This window comes from Bos javanicus, chromosome 8 (assembly GCF_032452875.1).
Source record: "Bos javanicus breed banteng chromosome 8, ARS-OSU_banteng_1.0, whole genome shotgun sequence".
In the NCBI taxonomy this organism is placed as follows: domain Eukaryota; kingdom Metazoa; phylum Chordata; class Mammalia; order Artiodactyla; family Bovidae; genus Bos; species Bos javanicus.
Window position 1 is genome coordinate 74,482,099 of NC_083875.1, and position 21,257 is coordinate 74,503,355.

At 46.1% G+C, this 21,257-nt stretch overlaps 1 protein-coding gene and 1 non-coding gene across 4 annotated transcripts in view; one reads left to right on the forward strand and one right to left on the reverse strand.

The window, feature by feature from the left end:
* The window catches only part of DPYSL2 (dihydropyrimidinase like 2), a 118,296-nt gene that overhangs the window by 46,503 nt on the left and 50,536 nt on the right, over positions 1 to 21,257 (forward strand). The window lies entirely within an intron of this gene.
* Positions 11,993 to 12,111, reverse strand: LOC133253511 (5S ribosomal RNA). Its single transcript, XR_009738308.1, has one exon. It is a non-coding gene; the product is annotated as a 5S ribosomal RNA (ribosomal RNA).

The window sequence follows — 21,257 nt, forward strand, 5'->3', positions numbered from 1 at the left end:
AATCAAACATTCACCTTCTTGTGTCCTTTCTGGTTTTCTGGGTGTCATCACTGAGCAGAAAAAGCTTTTTTTTTTTTTTAAGCCTTACTTCTTTCTTACTGCACATGTTACCTCTTAACCTAGAGGGTACCATTCCTGTGGTTGCGGGTGCTGTCCACACACACTTTGGGACACTGGCCTAGTGTGGATGCCTGCTGCCTTGTCAGTGGTGTCTGTTAGGACTTACCGGCACCAGTGGGAATTTCCACACCTCCTCCAGGGCAGGCCGCGGAGCCACACTGGACCTTAGAGAAACAGACTCCTCGGGTGTCAGCCTGGAAGACCAAGTCAAGGTTTTAATCTGCCTCAGTTTGGAGTCCCTGTCGGGGCCCTGTAGGCCCCTGCCTTGGTCACAGATTGTTAGTAAGTCACAAAGAATGCTTCCCCAGTGGCTCAGACGGTAAAGAATCTGCTTGCAATGCAGAAGACCCAGGTTCAGTCCCTAGGTTGCAAAGATCCCTTGGAGGAGGGCATGGCAACCCACTCCAGTATTCTGGAGAATCCCATGGACAGAGGAGCCTGGTGGGCCACAGTCCATGGGATCACAAAGAGTCAGACACGACTGAGTGACTTTCATTCACTTCAAGGGAGTAATAGGTGATATCTATCATTGGGCCAAAGGACAACCCTAAGAGGTATAAATATATCCAACGAGGATTTTGGAGATCTGGTCTACCTGCCACACCAACCTGCTGTGTGACCTTTGGGTGAATCACCTCAGTTCTTGCGGCTGCTCGTCTGCACAGTAAAGATTTGCACTAGAGGATCCTGGATGTCCTTTCCAGCTCCCACATTTGGCAACTCACTGAGCTCAGAGACGGAGTTTGCCTCTAATCACTTGTACTTTGCTCCACAGGTCCGTAAATACTCTGCTTTTTCTCCAACTTACTTGAAAGACTCCATCCTGCTTTCTTGATTCTGCCTCTTCACTCCTCACACTGGATCCATTCTTTGGTTACTTTCCTGCTTCTTGTCCTTTTCTTTCTTTGGCCATGCTATGTGGCCATGCTATGTGGTCAGGGATCTTAGTTGCCTGACCAGGGCTGAACCCGTGCCCCCTGCAGTAGAAGCGCAGAGTCTTAATCCCTGGACCACCAGGGAAGTCCTCTTGTCTCTTTCTGCCTTCCCTCCCCCACCCACCTTCACTCATGAGCACATCTCTTCCTGCTGACACCCTGACCTTCCCTTTGGCCTTCTTTCTCAGCAGCTATGAGCATCTTTCCCTGACTTTCAGGTGGGTTCCTTCTGGAGAGGGGTGTGGGATGTCTCCAGAGTCTTGCTTCCTGGACCACAGGCCCAGAATAAGCAGCAGATGACCTTATTGTGTGTGGGAGCAAAGAAGGGGGAAAAAATCTGACTGCCTGCCCCACTCAGTTGGGCAGAATGCAAGCATCTTTTAAGGCAGAATTGCTGGCGCAGTTAAAAAGTGGGGAGATTTAATGAGCAAATCTCAAAGAATGAAAGTAAGCAGAGGTGGTGGGAATGTGGTCCCAAGTTGTCACACTCTAACCTCCACTGCTTGTATATCCTTGGAGAAATATTAACTGCTCCTGCAAGTGCCCACCCATGGTGACCTGTATAGAATTACCACTGCCTGCCCTTCCCTTAGGAGACACGTGGTAATACTACAGATGAGGAAATCAGAATTTTTTTTTTGCTTGCCGATTATGCATTCTGTATTGCTTCAGGTGAGTGAGTGGCTGGAGTGTGCTTTAGAGAGGAGCCTTGCAAAGAGGAATAATAGCTAGCTTAGTGAGACTTCGTTGGTACCCATGACCTGCTCTTTCAATGAGATTGTAGCTTCTTTAATGAATATTGAGGCCAGCACTAAATACTTCGGACACTTTGAAGAGTTTCAAGTGAAAACATAGAAATAAGCCATTGAAGGAAGTTGGTACCATGCTCCCCGTAACCGCTCTCTCCCATCTTTCTGCGTTGCTCCAAGTCCTGTTACTTGATGTGTCTTCACCTGCTACCTGCTGTGCATTTCTCAGGTCATGGGACCTGGAGGCTCCATTTCTGTCTGTAAGGCACAGCCTGCAGTGCACAATGCAGCCAAATAGTGCCAGTTTGGAAAGGGAGGTGACACGTCAGTGGCAGACAATAATATTATTGCCATGAAACAGAGGCTGTCATTGAGAAATGTACAATGAGATCTTTGTAAGGGGCCCTCCATGCGGGGCAGAGGGAACGTCCTTTGCCCTTTTGGTCTGGTGATTGGTGGGCAAAGGCTCTAGACACACACCCTGTAGGCGGCATCCAGACCAGCTGAGGGGTCATGGAGGTGGCAAGGGTGCTGCTTGTTGAAAGTGCTGCTGGCGTCCTGGGGGCTCTGTGACCATCAGAGTTGTTCAGAACCCAGAGTCTTTAGGAAGCAGGCGAGAACAGTTATTTCCATTTTATAGAGGGGAAGACCGAGGCCAGAGGGCAGGGCACTCACCCAATTCACCAGTGCAGGTTACAGGTATGGGAGTGCATACCTGCAACTGTGGCTCCACCACCCACCACCTGTGCGACCTCTGCTTTAAGCCTCATCTGCAAAATGGGGATAGTTGTCACAGAGATCGACAGTGAGGTATCAGAATAGGACCCGGCCCTCAGTTAGCACTCAGCTATGGTGGTTATTATTGTTCCATCTCACATCAGGTACCAGAAACCTCACATCTCCACAGAGATGCCCTCTGGATCTCTACTCTCTTCAGAGCCAGAGGAAAGAGGCTCCAACTGCAGGAGGACCGACCTGACCATTTGGTGGGAGCGGGGGTTCTCTAAGTGTGGTCAGCAGACTGGGTTCCCTGATGTGACTTGGGGTGCCTCTTAAAACATTCAGCTTCCTGAGCCTTACCCAGCCTCTTGACCTGGAGGGTCTGAGGGGACCCTTGAACCTGTATTTGAATCTGGTGATTGTCACGTGAACTTGGGGAGCTGTTGGAAAGTTGGGCTCTTGGAGGTCCATGCCAGACCTGCAGACTCTAGATGGCTAAGGATCTTGCCTTAGTCCTCGGGACATTTGTCCTGTGTTATGGTTTGATCATGGCTCCTCTGCCTCTTTTGTCTTTATAAAAATTAATAAATTAATTTATTTTTGGCTGCTCTGGGTCTTTGTTGCTGCACACAGGCTTCTCATTGTGGTTGCTTCTCTTGTTGCATGTCTCGGGCTCTAGAGCACAGGCTCAGTAGTTGTGGCACATCGGCTTAGCTGTTCTGCGACACGTAGGATCTTCCTGGACCAGAGATGGAATCTGTTACCCCTGTATTGGCAAGTGGAGTCCTAACCACTGGACCACCAGGGAAGCCCTGTCTCTTTCTTCTTCATCCCCCTCCCCCCGCCACCCGCCGCCCCCAGCAGTGTCTTACTCCTGAGACACTTGCTTCACTGACGCGTGGCTGAATGAATGAATGAATGATGGGATGAGCTTATTTGCTCATGGGACTTGGTTTCCTGCTTCATCTGAGTGTCATGCCAGTGGACCAAGAATCCTGGGGGTGGGGAGCAGGGTTTACACGTCTGATGTTAACAGCGTTCACTGGTTGTGTTCATTTCCACCGAAGCAGCTGTCTCTTTAGCACTGCCCTCTTTTCTGTCGCCTGCCCCTGGCCACTGCGGTCCAATCAACTGTTGGAATGGTTGGGGGAGGGAAGCTGGAGGGGAAAACCCAGAGCCTGAGCATCACTCTGAGGTTGTGAATGGGGACTGCTCCTTCCATCTTTTGGAAGGAAGTGGGGATGCTGGTCGTCTCATGAGGGAGCTTGCTCTCTGAGTGCACAGGGTGGTCCCTGAGCACCACGGAGGACTCAGCAGTCATCTCTGAAGCCCCTTGGCTTATCTAGCTCTTCCTAGAGAGCTGTGCTGGTGGAGGCAGAAGGCCTACATCAAGGTGAAGGGCCTTCCTGGACAGGTGTGGCTCGGAGCGTCCCTGGGGCACATCCGCTGCTTGTCATTTCTTCATCCACGTGGCGCTTGGGTTTACTCCCTGCCTCTGACCGGTCCATGTGTGAACACACACATGCACTGGAATATGAATGCGTCTGTAATCCATACTTTGATTATTCCCTTTGCATCATTTCATTTGACTTGGGTTAGAAAGTGCTTACAGGAAAACCCAACCACATCAGACGAAAGTCTCTGAGTCCAGGACCTGAGTTGTCCCCACATCTGCCTGTGGGCTGGCAGTTAGAAAGCCACATTATCTGATGGGCTGTGGGCGTGGGTTCTTTTTGTCCACTCCGCCTCTCATCCCCCCTCAAGCGTCACGTGGGTGAAAGTGTACAGTTCATCTATGGACATGAGTGCCTTCTGCAAGCCGACACCACGGAATGGGGCCAGCTCAGGTGTCGCTGTGCAAATCTTGGCCACGAATGGCTGGAACTGGAAGAACCCATGCACTCCCTGGGATATTTTTGCTTGACCACCTAATACCTGGTGCCAAGCAGAGCAGAGGAAGAGAGTGAAAAAGATGAAGCCTTCTGGAATGTAGCCCCCACTTCCTGAAGGGCTAGCACACACATCCATAGATGCTGTTCTCGTGAAGGAGGCCATTCATGAGTTGAGCTCATAGCCCAGTGCGATTTAGAGTCTGTTAGCCCCTTCTGGGAGTTTCCCAGGAGGCTCAGTGGTAAAGAATCTGCCTACCAGTGCAGGAGATACAGGAGACGCGAGTTTGACCCCTGGGTTGGGAAGATCCCCTGGAGGAGGAAATGGCAACCCACTCTAGTATTCTTGCCTGGGAAATCCCATGGACAGAGGAGCCTGGTGGGCTACAGTCTTCAAGGTTACAAAGAGTTGGACACGACTGTTCGACTGAACAACAATTGTGTATCCAAAATAATTGCACTTTAACATACAAGCATTCCCTGGTGGCTCAGATGGTAAAGAATCTGCCTATAATGCAGGAGGCCTGGGTTCGATCCCTGGGTCAGGAAGATCCCCTGGAGAAGGAAATGGCAACCCACTCCAGTGTTCTTGCCTGGAAAATCCCATGGACAGACGAGCCTGGTGCGCTGCAGTCCATGGGGTCACAAAGAGCTGGATACAACTGAGCACACACACATGGAGGCCCTTGTGGAAGCAGAGACAGTTCTGTTTGGGTCCCTAGACCCTATTTCATGGACACTGTGGCATTTACCCTAATCTATGCAGGGTGTGTTGTGTGGCCTCTGGCCCTGAGAGCTGGCAGTTACAGCTTTAGGAGTCACCCCAGGCCATGGAAGGGTGATATTCATCTCTTAAGAAGGCATCTCCATCCTATGTGATCAAGTCTAACTCCTGTACACAAAGGGTGGAGAGTCCCATTACTGGTTGCTCCTAGAGCCTATTCTCTGACTTTTCATGAAGCAGGATATCCTGATGGTTGGGAATGTCCTGTTAGTCTTGTTGCCCAGAGTGACAGCTAGAACTAGGGGGTGTGGTTGGGAATATGCCCATGATCGACTTCAGCAAGGTCTTCCTGATCGTTGATGAAAGGGACAGGCTTCCGACAGTCAGCATTGCATGGGCTCAGGCTAGATAAGAGCCTGCCTGATACATATGTGTCCAAGGAGACCCTTGTTCCCTGTGCTGGCTGAGTAAGCTTGACAGAGATTTCCAGAGTGCATGGATCTGGCGCTATCCATTACTATATGACCCACAGCATCCATGGGAGCTGCCCATGCTGGCTGCCTGATAAACAGCAGCATGAGTCTGGACCAAAGCCTTGACCCCATGGCTCCTTTTCTCTTTAGGTCTTTAGCATTGTTCTCCTCTTCTCATGTGAAATCTGACTTGGGAGCCCCTATGTGGCAAATGAGACTGATGAAAGAGGGCAGCTGTTGCTCACTGGTGGGCCATGGGAGAGCCCAGATCCTCTTCCACTCCTTCTTTCCCCTCCGTCTTGGCAGCTCTTCTGCCTTTGGGAAATCCTAGGGCTTGGGGAAGCACAGTTGGAAACCACCCCCCTGCATTCCATCACTCCCCCCACCCTGCCTGCTTACCTTCTCTCCAAAGCCTGGCACTGTGACTGGTCCCTGGACAGGCTCAGTGCTGAGTTGTAGGGGAGAAGTCAGAAGTGATTAGTAAGATGGGACATACCCACTTAGTCACTTAGGAAAACTACCATGAGGTATGTTTCCAGTGGTTTTCTTGAAGGCACCTCCTGTTCAAGACAGGAACTAGGACGGAGCAGCTGTTTCATCTCCCTGCCCAGATTGGCCCCGGAGTGCTGTGCTTTTCATCAGAGTGCCTTTTCATAATAGGTGAACATTCTGTCCTTCTTTAAACGATTAATGGTACACGGTGTCTTAAAGGGATAAATGACTGTCATAGGCAGAAGGATCTGCCTTTTTCTACCTGCTGTCCATTGCTCTGGTCCCTGATCACTCCACTGGGGGCCCTTTTCCCGGCTTTCCCCTTTCTCCTGTTTGAAAGGACTTGCCTGTTTTTTCTCGGGAAATGATTATTTTCCCGGGGCTTTGAGGACTCTGCCTCCAACTGGCTGCTGTTGTTGGGTGAAGCCATTTACCCAAATTCCTTGCTTTTAGTCTGTCTGAACTGCCATGGTAATGACCCAGGGGAATGACAGTGAGTAGAAATTAGAGTTCTTTCTGGTTAACCCCTATGGGAGCCAGCGCTCTTTGAATGTGACTAAATGTTCCCCTAATGATAGGGAGGATGCTGCGGGGGTGGGGTCCCTGTGGCTGAGGCTATTCTCTGAAGGGAAATTCTGCGATGAGCCAGTTGCAAACCTCGGCTGCACACTGGAATCCCCTGGGGAGTTTTCCCCAAGCCCAGGGACCAGAACTTCTGATTTGACTGTGCTAGGTAGGTGGTGGTGGTGGTTTAGTTGCTAAGTCATGTCCAACTCTTTGCGACCCTGTGGACTGCAGCCCACCAGGCTCCTCTTCCCATGGATTTTTCCAGGCAAGAATACTGTTGTGGGTTGCCATTTCCTTCTCCAGGGGATCTTCCTGACCCAGGGATCGAACATGAGTCTCCTGCATTGCAGGTGGATTCTTTACCACTGAGCCATCAGGAAAGCCCTCTAAGTAGGTAGGTTGGTAGTTTTAAAGCTTCCAGTGGTGGCCAGGCTTAAGAGTCAAATCTAGGTGCCTAGTCCAGCAGTTGGATTTCTGTTGAAACTTAATGAAGATCTGCCAAGGTTTCCTAAAAGCTAGAGGTGCCTTCTGCCCTCAGTTCTCTGCTGTATCCTGGCCTCTTTGCCAAAGGAGGGGGATTACAGTGGTGTGACCTGGAGTGGGTGGATCCTGTAGCTGGATGCCCTTCAGAAACTTTGGAAATGGGATGGGGCTAAGCTCAGGTCACTGAAAAGGGTCTCCTCCTTCGGGAAGGTTTTGTTTAGCTGGTGCCTAGTAGGGCGCTGGTAGGACTTTGCAGAATCCCATGGACAGAGAATCCTGGCAATCTGCAATTCCTAGGATTGCACAGAGTCGGACACGACTGAAGTGACTTAACACTCATGCACATGACTTGGAGTCAGGGTGGGTGAGAGATGATAGATGGTACAGCGTGGGATGAGAGGGGATGCTGAAGGCAGAGTGTAGCTGGGATATGGACCGCCAGGCCCAGCCCTGTGGACCACCTGCTGTGCTGGTTTTCCCGAGGAAACCCTACTGTCTTTAGGTTGAGTCAACAGTGTTTATGACCTAATCTCCCTCTAATGATAGGTCAGACCTGGAATCCTTCCTTGTGGAGAGCCTGTGAGAGAAAAATCAAAGGGGCCTGGTAATAACATAGAATCAGAGATTTTTAAGGCAAGCATTCATATGGTCTGTCTCAGCTCCTCTCTCTCTTTCTCTCAGCTGGGAGAAACTAGAGCATGTTCCAGAGGGTGAAACTGCAAAGAACAAGGCAGGCAGGGCAGGGAGAGGTCCAGCAATCAGAAGCCCAAAGTTTAATTTTCCCTTTCTAGTACTTTCTGGTTGAGTGTGAGCGCCTATATTTCTATGGCTTCCCTGGTGGCTCAGAAGGTAAAGAATCTGCGTGCAGTGCAGGAGACCCGAGTTCCATCTCTGAGTCAGGAAGATCTCCTGGAGAAAGGAATAACTATCCGTTCTGGTATTCTTGCCTGGAGAATTCCATGGACAGAGGAGCCTGGTGGGCTACAGTCCATAGTGTTGGGAAGAGTCAGACGCAGACGCAACTGAGTGACTTTCACTCATTCAGTATATTTCTAGATGGCAGTTTCCATGTCTATAAGATGGAGCTAATAAATTCCTATTTCTTAGGGTTATATGCAAGGTAAGTGAGACTGTGCGTAAATGATAATTGTGACAGTTTTGGCACTCGTGTGAATCCGTGGATCAATGGTCAATGGATCTGTCTACCTATCTAATCTATGATTTAGCCAGCATCTCTATTCTCTATCTAAATATCAATACCAATTGGGGCTTCCCAGGTGGTTCAGTGGTAATAAATCTGCCTGCCAATGCAGGAGACATGGGTTTGGTCCCTGGGTCGGAAAGATCCTCTGGAGAAGGAAATGGCAACCCACGCTAGTATTCTTGCCTGGAGAATACCTTGGACAGAGGAGCCTGGTGGCCTACAGTCCATTGGGTTGCAAAGAGCCAGACGTGACCGAGAGACAGATGGCATGGCATCTAAGCTATCATCATCTGTCGTTTTTCTTATATATCTAGTTCATATTTCTAGCTGTTTCTTCTCTATATAAACCAATATCATCTGTTTAATCCATCTATCTAATCTGATATCTCAACATTCAAAAAGCAAGATCATGACATCCAGTCCCATCACATGTCAAATAGATGGGGAAAAAGTGGAAACAGTGGCAGATTTTTGTCTTCTTGGGCTCCAAAATCACTGCAGAGGGTGACTGCAACCATGAAATTCAAAGACATTTGCTCTTTAGAAGAAAAGCTATGACAAAACTAGACAGAGTTTTAAAAAGCAGAGGCGTTACTTTGCCAACAAAGCTCCAGAAGGTGAAAGCTGTGGTTTTTCTAGTAGTCATGTATGGATGTGAGAGTTGGACCATAAAGAAAGCTGAGCACCAAAGAAGTGATGCTTCAAACTGTGGTGCTGGAGAAGACTCTTGAGAGTCCCTTGGACAAGGATATCAAATCAGTCAATCCTAAAGGAAGTCAATCCTGAATATTCATTGGAAGGACTGATGCTGAAGCTCCAATACTTTGGCCACCTGATGTGAAGAGCCAACTCAATGGAAAAGACCCTGATGCTGGGAAAGATTGAGGGCAGGAGGAGAAGGGGACGATGTGGGGCAGGAGAAGATGGTTGGATGGCATCACTGATTGAAAAGACATGAGTTTGAGCAAACTCTGGGAGATAGTGAAGGACAGGGAAGCCTGGTGTGCTGCAGTCCATGGGGTTGCAAAGAGTCAGACACGACAACTATTGAACAACAGTCTCTCTACTATGTTCATCTCTCTTGATCCAAGGATTCAGTCATGTACCAGCTGATTCCAGATGGGTTATTTCCCTTTCCTGCCACTCGAGGGGATCAGAAAGAAATTCAAGATTAATTTTCACCCCATGTTAATGGAATTCATATTTCCAACACAGCAGGAGAAACCGTCATCTATAAAAAGCCCTTTAAAATGACTTCTTATACAAAAAAATTTTTTTTCACTTTCTTCTTTTTTTTTTTGCCCTCTGAATAATCGCTGAAAGAATTTGGGGCTTAATTTTCTTGACAATTCATTTGACCCCACAGATGCAAAGCAGTGTCATCAACAAGTGGCTCATCCAGTGAATAACTCTTGCTAGATTTGACTTTTTAGCCAAAAAAGGAATCCAAATGGGGCCAGTTTTATAATGGGTTGTTATCGTGCTGTTGAGCGCCTGGACCCCTTGTTTTTTGTGGTGGATTCATGCAAGGAGGTCTGCATTCCCTTGCACAAGCATCACCCTTCCCACAGCCTCGAGGCTTGCCGTGCTTCCAGTGCATGGCCTCGGGTCAGTCCTCTGGCAGTGCTGGTGACAAATTCTTCTCTAGGGGCTGTTTTGGCAAAGGAGCTTTTAGCCTTAGAGGGCCTCACACTCAGAGACGCGTGGCATAAGAGTCCTGTGGGACTCAGAGCTTGCTCTTCTCTGGCAGACTGGCCAGGGACCCGTTCCTCTCGTGTGGGATCAAATGAAGGGACTGTGTCAGACCTCTCAGAGGCGACAGCATTGGGCCCTGACGGATGGTGCCTGGTATTTTTTTTTTTAATGTATTAAAATGTATTTAAGAAACACAAAATGTGTTTTTTTTTTTAATGTATTTTATTGAAATATACTTGATTCACAAACCTGCTAGTTTCAGGTGTACAGCACAGTGACTCAGCTATAAACACACACACACATTCTTTTTCAGATTTCTTTCCCTTATAGGCCACTATAAAATATTGAGTATCATTCTTTGTGCCATAGAATAAGTCCTTGGTTTATCTATTTGATATTTGTGCTTTCATGCTCAGTCGCTTGAGTTGTGCCTAAGTGTTGCCTGCCAGGCTGCTCTATCCATGGGATTTCCCAGGCAGGAATACTGGAGTGGGTTGCCATTTCCTTCTCTAGGGGATCTTCCCAACCCAGGGATCGAACGCTTGTCTCCTGCGTCTAATGCATTGGCAGGCAAATTCTTTACCCACTGAGCCACTGGGAAAGCCCCATTTTATATATCTCAGTGTGTATATATTAACCGAACCTCCTAATTTATCTCTACCCACGCTTTCCCCTTTGGTAACCACGAATTGGTTTTCCATGTCTGTGGCTCTATTTCTGTTTTAGAAATTAGTTAATTTGTATCTTTTTTTAAAAAAAGATTCCACATATAAGTGAAATCATATGATATTTGTCTTTCTCTATCTGGCTTACTTCACTTCGTATGATAATCTCTAGGTCCATCCATGTTGTCCGTCCAGGCAGACAACGCTTTTTCTTTGACATTCACTTCTGCTTCTTTCATTTAGCTGGGAATCTTTATTATTGTCATTTATTAATTTTTTTGCTTTGGCTCATCAGCTCCACAAATCATGGAGGTAGGAAAAAATGGCAGAACAGATCCCTAGTTAAAGCAAAAAAACGGGTTTAGTTAGAAAACTATGTCCTGAGGGATTGGCAGATAATTTGGGGGTCTCTCTGAGCCCGGTTCCCTCGTGGCTTCCCTGGTGGCTTCCGTGGTGGCTCAGTCAGTAAGAATATGCCTACAGGAGACCCAGATTCGATTCCTTGGTCAGGAAGATCCCCTGGAGAAGGGAATGGCAACCCACTCCATTCTTGCCTGGAAAATCCCATGGACTGAGGAGCCTGGCGGGTTATGGTTCATGGGGTTGCAAAGAGTCAGACATAACTGAGCGACTTTCACTTCACTTCACTTCACTGAGCCCTGTGGAGGGGGGTGGACTTTGAGTTTTGGAGACAGTGTAATTTTTGCTTCAGAGTTAAATACAAGCTCCACAGAGTGTCCCAACAACAGGCTCAGAATTGGTGGTGTGTTTTAGCGTCTTTTAACATAATTAGATGGGGGCTTCAAGCCCTGTGTGTAGAATGGGCATCTAAGTTATTGTCCAAATTGGATGCGCATTTGAGAGTGAAAAGGCTGCTACTAATTGTTATGCCTGGTGAGCTACAGTCCATGAGGTCACATAGAGTCGGACATGACTAAACGACAGAACAGCAATTGTTATGCCAGGACAACAGCGTAAAGCAGACTGCCCAGGTACACCCCAGTATGAGTCACTCTTTGTCCAAGGGGCTTGCATGGAGTTCTCTTGTCCTCTGAATGCCTCTGAAGGGGAATGACCCACTGACTGCTCTCTGGACCCAGGCACCAACCTGCAAGGAATCGTAGCAGGGAGCTGCATGGTTCCATCCTTAGCACAAGATACAGTAGAAGAAGGTGAAATGATTTGGAAGGAACAGAAAAGGGATACTGTTTATTGGAGTCTGTGCCCCAGTGCGAACCCTGTACATAGCATTTCTTTCTTTTTTTTTTTTTTATTAAGCCTACGGCACCTGGTATTCCCAGGTGGTCTCCCATCCAAGTCCTAACCAAGCCCAACCCTGCTTAGCTTCCAAGATCAGACGAGATTGGGTGCGTTCAGGGTGGTATGGCCGTAGACTATACACAGCATTTCTAGTCCTTACATCGACCCTGAAGGTAGCTGGGCTTGTCTTCATGCTGTGGGGCTTCCCAGGTGGCTCAGTGGTAAGGATTTCGAATGCCAGTACAGTACATGCAGGATATGCAGGTTCGATCCCTGGGTTGGGAAGATCCTCTGGAAGATGAAATGGCAACCCACTCCAGTATTCCTGCCTGGGAAATCCCGTGGACAAAGGAGCCTGGTGGGCTACAGCCCATGGGGTCACAAAGAGTTGGACTCGACTGAGCATGCACATACACATCCTCATGCTGTAAATGAGGAATGGGAAGTCCAGAGAAGCCAGGTGACTTGCCTAAAGCCACGGAGCTTGCACGTGTTAGGGCTGGGCTCTTGGCACTCTCGGACCACAGAATAAAGAGCATTGCTTGCTTTTGAACAGTCAAAGAGCGTGCTGACGGGAATTCTCTGGAGGTCCAGTGGTTAGTGCGTGTCACTTCAGTTGTGTCTGACTCTTTTTTGACCCCATGGACTGTAGCCTGCCAATCAGGCTCCTCTGTCCACGGGATTCTCAAGGCAAGAATACTGGAGTGGGTTGCCATACCTTCCTCCAGGGGATCTTCCCAACTCAGGGATTGAACTGCATCTGTTATGTCTCCTGCGTTGGCAGGTGGGTTCTTTACCACTAGCACCGCCTGGGAAGCTCCCAGTGGTTAGTACACTGCGCTTTCATTGTGGAGGGTGTGGGTTCAATCCCTAGTCAGTAAACTAAGATCCTGCAAGCTACACTGCATGGCTAAACCAGCAAATGAAAACAAACCAAAAATCTAGCCCCTCCCCCAAAGAGTGTGCTCACCAGTGCTGCTCTGTGCCCAGGATGCTTCACAAACATCCCGGATGCAGTGCCCACCTGCAGTTTGTGATGGGACCTTGGGCTGTCCAGTCCCTAAGAAACAGAAAGATCCTTCGACCCAGCTTTTATGTAGAAGTCATTTTTCTGTGATATGAAGGGGGAACTAGTGATCATCTAGGGACCGTCTGTCACTGAGCTGGAGGCTGCGTCCAGCAGGGGAAGATGCTCACCAAGATGGTGGTGTGCCGAGCATCTCTGGTCTCCCAACAGAAGCACAGGATGGATGCCTTAGATGTCCCCCTGCATCCCAGGAGGGATTTGGAGAGCAACCAGGAGGAGTGAGTCATGCTGTGCATTCATCAACTGAACTTAATCCCTCTTCTGGAGCCCAGGAACCCTTCTCTGTGCATAGCCAGATGGCGGCACGCAAGCCGCTTCAAAGGTCTCCTCACCCTTGCCTGGGCCCCATCTCTCCCCATTTCTCTGAATCACGTTGGCTCGGCCCCCACTTACAAGGGTCATAAGGCTCAGCCCTTCACAAGTCTGGCTGGGGAACACCTCGGGCACATGGCATTTTTTGAGGAGGAGCAGGAACAGGGAAGATCAAACAGTTTCTCAGACTTGGGGTTGCTGCTCTCTGTATTATTTTTCCCTTATGGAGATCCTCTAAAGAGAAGCATGAGGTCTAATGGAAAGAATTTGAGGCCTCAACTTCTTGATGACACGTCTTCACAGAGCCAGGAATCAAGAGACCTTAATTCGGGTCTTGACCCTCTGCTTATTAGCTCAGGCAAGTTGCCCCATGTTTCTGTCTTGGTTTTGTCAGTTGTCAAAAGGGCCAGGATCAGCCTGTCTTGCCTAATAGGGTTGCTGTAAGGATTTTGTGAGATGGCGGGTGTGACACGGCTTAGGCAGGTTCTGTAGGAGGGGAGTAGGCCCTGCAGTCCAATTTTTAAGAATTTAATTTTATTTTGGCTACGCCAGATCTTCCTTGATGCATGTGGGATCTTTAATTGCAGTGTGCGTGATCTCGTTTCCTGACCAGGGATCGAACCTGTGCCCTCTGCGTTGAGAACTCAGAGTCTTAACCATTGGACCACCAAGGAAGTCCCTGCAGCCCAGTTTTGCTCCTGAGAGTCAAAACTTTTTTTAAGAACATTTATTTGGCTGCACTGGGTCTTTGCTGTAACATGCAGCATCTTTGTTGATCCATGTAAGATCTAGTATCCTGACCAGGGATTCAACCTAGGCCCCCTGTAATGGAAGCCCAGAGTCTTAGTCACTGGGCCACCAGGAAAGTCCAGTCAAAACCCTTTATCATGACACCTGGATCCTGAGATGTTTGAAGGGCTAACTTTGCTTTCTGGTGGCAATTGGCTTTAGCAGTTATTTCTCATTTCATTATACACCTCTCCTCTTACTCTTCTTTCACTGAGACTCAATTAAAATGGGCAGTGTAGCTCTGACATGACACTTCCTTGGGCATTACAGAGGTACCTCTTTACTGTCACCCAAATTTCTTTCCTGCCTGAAAGCATTCAGTTCTGTTTATTGGCAAGTTCTGCCACCCACTGCCATCTTCGTCAGGAGATGGAAGGCTCTCTCATCTGTATTTTCTGGGTCCTTCGTCTTGTGCAGACGGGCTTTTGTTCTGATAGAGTCAGGGGATCCAGAAGTCACATGCTATGAGACATTTCTGCCTTTCTGACATAAATCCTCTCTTTCCGCTGTCTCCTTGCCAGTTGAAGATGTCCTCTAGCGACTGATAGCTTTTCCATCCATGATTCTGCCAGAAAATGTTATTTTCCTGATTACCTTCCCTCTTCGTGGATTGGCTTGGCCCTGTCTTTTCCTCATTCTCTTTGTCTTTAAGGCAATTTGCAAAAAGACAGTCTATTTTTCTTGTTTCTTCTTAGGAATTGCATCAAGAGGAGATGTTCAGTAACTGGAGTCTCATCAGTTTAGGCTTCATTCACTTATTCTGTCCTTATTTATGTATAAATAAATGTATTGGCTTACACACACTATATTGGCCCTTTAAAAATTAAAAATATATAGAATTTATCATAAAATTCACTCTTTTAAAGTGTACAATTTTTTTTTAGGGTATTCACAGAATTGTGCAAACATCACTCCTGTCTAATTTCAAAACATTCTTTATTGGTTGTTCTTTAGTTGCTCAGTCATGTCTGACTCTTTATGACCCCACAGACTGTAACCCACCAGGCTCCTCTGTCAGTGGGATTTCCCAGGCAAGAATACTGGAGCGGGTTGCTATTTCCTTCTCCAGAGGATCTCCCTGACCCAGGGATTGAACCTGAGTCTCCTGAGTTGCAAGCAGATTCTTTACTACTGAGCCACCAGGGAAGCCCTTAGAACATTCTTACTATTCCCCAAAGAAGCTCCATATCAATTAGCAGTTACTTGTAATTTCCCAGACCATGGCAAAAACTAAAACAGAAAGTTCTCTGCTGATTTGCCTACTCTGGACATTTCATAGAAATGGAATCACACAATGTGTGGTCTTTTGTGTCTGGCTTCTTTCCCTTAGCATGATGTCTTCAAGACTGATGCGTGTTGTCGAATGCATTAGTACTTTATTCCTTCTTATGGACAAATAATATGTCGTAGAATATACTACATTTTACTTATCCATTGATTAGTTGAAGGATTTAAGGCTGTTTCCACTTTTTGGCTTTTCTATGAATACTGTCGCTTGTAAGCAAGTTTTTATGTGGACATACATTTTCCTTTCCCTTGAGTATATATTCAGGAGCAGAATTGCTGGGTCACATGGTAATTCTGTCTTTAACTTTTTGAGGAACTGTCAAACTGTTTTCCCAAAGTGACATTTTGCATTTTGACCAACAGCGTCCCAGGGCCCCAATTTCTCCATATCTTCACCAACACCTATTGCTTTCTTTTTAGGATTACAGCCATTCCTAGGGATGTGAGGTGGTATTTCATCATGGTTTTGACTCTAGGCTTTATTATAAAACCAGTCCACTTGTTCATGTACCTTTAGTCACACTTTTCTTGACCCATGATGTGAGAACTTGGTTTTGAGTATGTTTTCCTAATTCCGCCTGGGGACATCAGATGTGAAAAGTATAAGGATGTTCCTAGAGATGAGAATGGAGAAGGCAATGACACCCCACTCCAGTACTCTTGCCTGGAAAATCCCATGGACGGAGGAGCCTGGTAGGCTGCAGTCCATGGGGTCGCTAGAGTCGGACATGACTGAGTGACTTCACTTTCACTTTTCACTTTTCACTTTCATGCATTGGAGAAGAAAATGGCAACCCACTCCAGTGTTCTTGCCTGGAGAATCCCAGGGATGGGGGAGCCTGGTGGTCTGCCGTCTATGGGGTCACCCAGAGTCGGACACAACCGAAGCGACTTAGCTGCAGCAGCAGCAGAAGAGATGAGAAAGAATAATTGAAATTAGGGATGTCCCAGATAAACAGGCTTCCCTGATGGCTCAGCAGGAGACGTGGATTGGATCCCTCGGTTGGGAAGCTCTCCTGGAGGAGGCCATGGCAACCCACTCCAGTATTCTTGCCTGGTGAATCTCATGTACTGAAGAGCCTGGTGGGCTACAGTTCATGAGGTCGCAGAGTCGAACATGACTGAGCAGCTAAGCATGCATGCATGCAGAAAAACAGGGCTATCTGTCCTCACCCCTGACAGTCCCAGAAATCCTCACTCTGGGGTTCACTGTCCCTGGCTGGCTGGACACTTGCTTTCCTTTCAGACCCCTCTCTGCCCCTCCAGATGCACTGCTGTGTCACCATGGGTCCCAGAGTGGGTCCTGTTTTGTTGTCTTTTATGAGTACCCTTTATTCTGCTTGGGCTTCCCTGATAGCTCAGTCAGTGAAGAATCTCACTGCAGTACAGGCGATCCGGATTTGATCACTGGTTCGGGAAGATTCTCTGGAGAAGAAAATGGCAAACCACTCCAGTATCCTTGCCTGGAAAATCCCTTGGACAGAGGATCCTGGTGGGTTGCAGTCCCTGGGTTGCAAAGAGTCGGACACGACTGAATGATTTCACAGTGTTTATTCTGCTTTATGGTGGGGTGGGCAGGTAAGAGGTCTTGTGCCAGGGAGGTAACTTGGCTGAGGCCTTGTGGCCTCTTTGTTCCAGTGTCCTTTTCTCTGACACCTTCTGTAGACTGCCAGGCCAGGGCAGTCTCTGCTGAGGACCGGAGATCTCCCAGGCTAGTCTGTGCCTGCCTCAGATGGACATCTCCCCTTTCCATAGGCCAGGATAATAAAACTAATCACATCCTGTATCTGTTGCTTACAGTCTTTACTCAGGGTTGCTTTCTGCCTCTGTAAGATCAATTGTTGTTATTCAGTCACTTGGTCATGTCTGACTCTTTGCAACCCCACGGACCGCAGCATGCAAGACTTCCCTGTCCTTCACTATCTCCTGGAGTTTGCTCAAACTTATGTCCATTGAGTCGGTAATGACATCCAACTATCTCATCCTCTGTTGTCCCCTTCTCCTGCCTTCTATCCTTCCCAGCATCAGGATTTTTTCTAATGAGTCAGCTCTTCACATCAGGTGGCCAAATTATTGGAGCTTCAGCTTCAGCATCAGTCCTTCCAATGAATATTCAGGACTGATTTCCTTTAGGATTGACTGGTTTGATCAAGAGGGTGGGAAATAACCCCCACTTCTTCTGAGGAAATTGCAGAATAGAGAGGTTAAGTGACTTGCCCAAATCCACCCAACTAATATGAGGCTAAATGACAATTCAGACCCTGGTCATCTGGATCTCTGGTTAGTGCCTGTCCTGCTTGGCATGTTGCTGTGGTCATCAGGTGTGATGCATGGTTTCAGTGCATGCACTGGATCTCAGATGACTCCATCATCGCTTTCTGGATGCTTCTGATGTCATAGTGATAAACATCTCATAAAACTGTGAACTGAGGACGGTGCTGGGTGGCTGGGGCTGCATTGATGTGGGTGGAGGGAGAGATAACAGCCCGGAAGGATGTGGTCCTTCCCAGTGCCATTTCAGTATTACTCTGTATAATCTCTGTGGTTTCCTCCACTATGAAACCCTGTTCATTCATCCATCAAGTCATTCACACATTCATGGTCTTTATTAGGCCACTTGGTAGGTTCTGGTCTAGCCATTAAGACTGCAGATATGGGCTCTATTCTGTTCTATTGCTGCTTACTGGGGAGACCCACAAAGAAAGGATTACAATAAAATGTGATCATTTTAATTTTTAAAATAAAAAAAATTTTTTTTTGGCTGTACTACATGGCTTATGGGATCTTAACTCCCTAACCAGGGATCGAACCTGTGACCTCAGCAATGAAAGTGTGGAGTCTTAACCACTGGACTTCTGGGGAATTCCCCAAATGTGATCATTTTTAGACGAAGGTTCAGGGGCAACAGAGAAGAAGAAATCTTTAAAATGGGCCAGAGATGGTTATGAAAAGGCTTCCCCAGATAGGTCCAAGACTTGGATGAAGGCTCTGAAGGCTGGCCAGGATTCTGTCCTGGAGTCTGATTGTAGGGTGGGCATTAGGAGGAGATGTCCAATTAAAAGAGAGACATGGGTGAGTGGATTGAGGCATGTGGAGTTTGGTAAATAATAGTGTGGAATGCTTTAGAATTTACAAGTGTATCAGTTTTGTTGGGTATATATATATTACCCTGTTGAGTAAGTACCCCCTTACTCAACAGGGTAATATATATCACTGTTATTTAACATTGTCCTGGAAGTCTTAGTCAATATAATGTGACAGGAAAAATAAGAAGTAACACTGTTGGAAAGCAAAAACCAAATGATTGGTATTTGTTAGGTGGTTTGCCTTAAATACTCAAAGGAATTAACTGAAGAAGATAATTGGCTCTAAGAAAAAGGTTTATTAATAAATGACTGAGGATAGAAATATACTATTAAAAATGAATAGCTTTGCCATATGCCAGAAAGAACCAATTGGAAAATATAATTTAAAAATCCCATTCACAATAGCAACACAAAATATAAAGTAACCAAGAATTACGAGAATACATTTGTATGTTTTGGACCCACGAAAAGACTTTAATCAATTTAAAAAGTGCTACGTTAATGAATAGAAAGACCTAATAATCTGAAGAAGCAGATTATTTAGAGATTAATTATAAATTCAATGTGATTCCAACCAAAACTTTAAAAAGTGTTTTTTTTCTGTTTTTGGACACCTGACAGAATCTGAAGTTCTGGTGGAAGAATCAATAGGTAATAAGAACTAAGAGAAATTTGTAAAAAGCATAATGAAGAAAAGGATGAGACTGCTAGATATTTTAAAAATATAATAATTTAGGTGGCATGGTACTAGCTCCAGAAGAGGCACATACATCAATAGGAAAAAATAGAAAATCCGTACGTGCCAACTGTATTTAAGTATTTGGTGTATGAAAAAGATAACACTTGTAACTCATAGTGGAATCATAACATAGATACAGTATTATGCTGAGATAGTTAACTATTTGAGAAACAAAGAAAAGTAAACTCCTTACCTCAAATCATATGCCAAAATATCTTCCAAATGGGTTAAGGTTAAATTTCAACAACAAAGTCAAAAGAGAACCAGAAAAAAAATATAATCAAAGGGTCATAGAAGGTAGTTCATCAAAGGTGGAAATCAGAAAAGATGGTGACAGTGGACTGCATAGAAATTAAAACCCCCGTCACAGTAAAATAATTGAAAGAAAAACAAGGAGTAGGAAATTTTATTTGCAATATACGACATAGAGTTGATAATATTTAAAATATGAAGTCATAACACTGTAATGAAAGATGCTTTAATAGTGAAGGTAAAGGGTACGAACAAGGTATTCACAAAACAAAAATAAGTCTACGATTAAACTTAAGCAGAAATATTCATCTGTATGAGTAATGAAAGAAATACAAGTTACCTTAGCAACGAGCTAAGTTTTTGTCTACTGAATTTTCAGATGTGTCACCCAGTGTTTCTGTGAAATGGGCCTCATAGACGGCTGATAGGTGTTTCCATTGGGATGAACTTTGTGGGGGGCAGTAAGACACTAGTTAGCAGGAACTTTAAAACTATAGTAGCATCAACACATACACTCTACCATGCATAAAGTAAACAGCTAATGAGAAGCTGCTGTATAGCACAGGGAACTCAGCTTGGTGATCTGTGATGACCTAGATGGGAGGCATCAGAGAAGGCAATGGCACCCCACTCCAGTACTCTTGCCTGGAAAATCCCATGGACGGAGGCGCCTGGTGGGCTGCAGTCCATGGGGTCGCTAGGAGTCGGACACAACTGAGCGACTTTACTTTCACTTTTCACTTTCATGCATTGGAGAAGGTAATGGCAACCCACTCCAGTGTTCTTGCCTGGAGAATCCCAGGGACGGGGGAGCCTGGTGGTCTGCCGTCTATGGGGTTGCACAGAGTCGGACACGACTGAAGCGACTTAGCATGCAGCAGCAGATGGGAGGCATGGGGGTGGGTGGGGAAGAGGCTCAAGAGGGAGGGAATATTTGTATATATATATAGCTGATTCACATGGTTATAAAACAGTTATGCTCAATTAAAAAATAAGTTTAAAAAAGAAAAAGTTTATGAAGAAAAAATATTCATACCTCTTGATCCAGGATAATCTATGTGCAAATATTTAGTTGTAAGGATGTTCACTGCAATTGTGAGAAAAAGTTAGAAACAACCTAAGTGGCCAAAATAAGTGATTGATTAAGTAAATTATGGCCACTTCTAGAACAAAATGGTATGGAGTCATAAAAAAGCATTGTAGAAAATATTTATTAATATGAATATGTTCACAGTGTATTGATGGAAAAAAGCAGGGCTTGATCACGTGTCCAATTTGATTTTACATTTTTTTAGAGAAAAGCTTTATTGAAGTATAATTTAAACTATAACACTATACTATTTTCATAAAGAATATATATGTATGTATAGTGGGTAGGAAAAAAGATTGCACAGGCATACATCAGCATATTAATAGTGATTTTCTTTGAATGATGGAATAATAAAATTTTTCCTTCAATTTTTTGGCATGTAAGTGCTTTCACACTTAAAGGAATTTTATAACAAGCAAATTCCTTTGAAGTTATCATTTTCATCTGGGTTGCTGTCTCTTACCCTTGTCATTCCTGGGAAGGAAGAAAATATAATGTGAGGAAGGGCTTAAATTTATGTATAGTCATGTAGGGGTGTTTGTGTAGTGCGTAAACTCTCCGCCATCCACACAGTTATAAAGTGTCCTGGAAGCTCCCTGAACAGCTGGGTCCCTTATCCAGCTTAGATCTTGTTGTCCA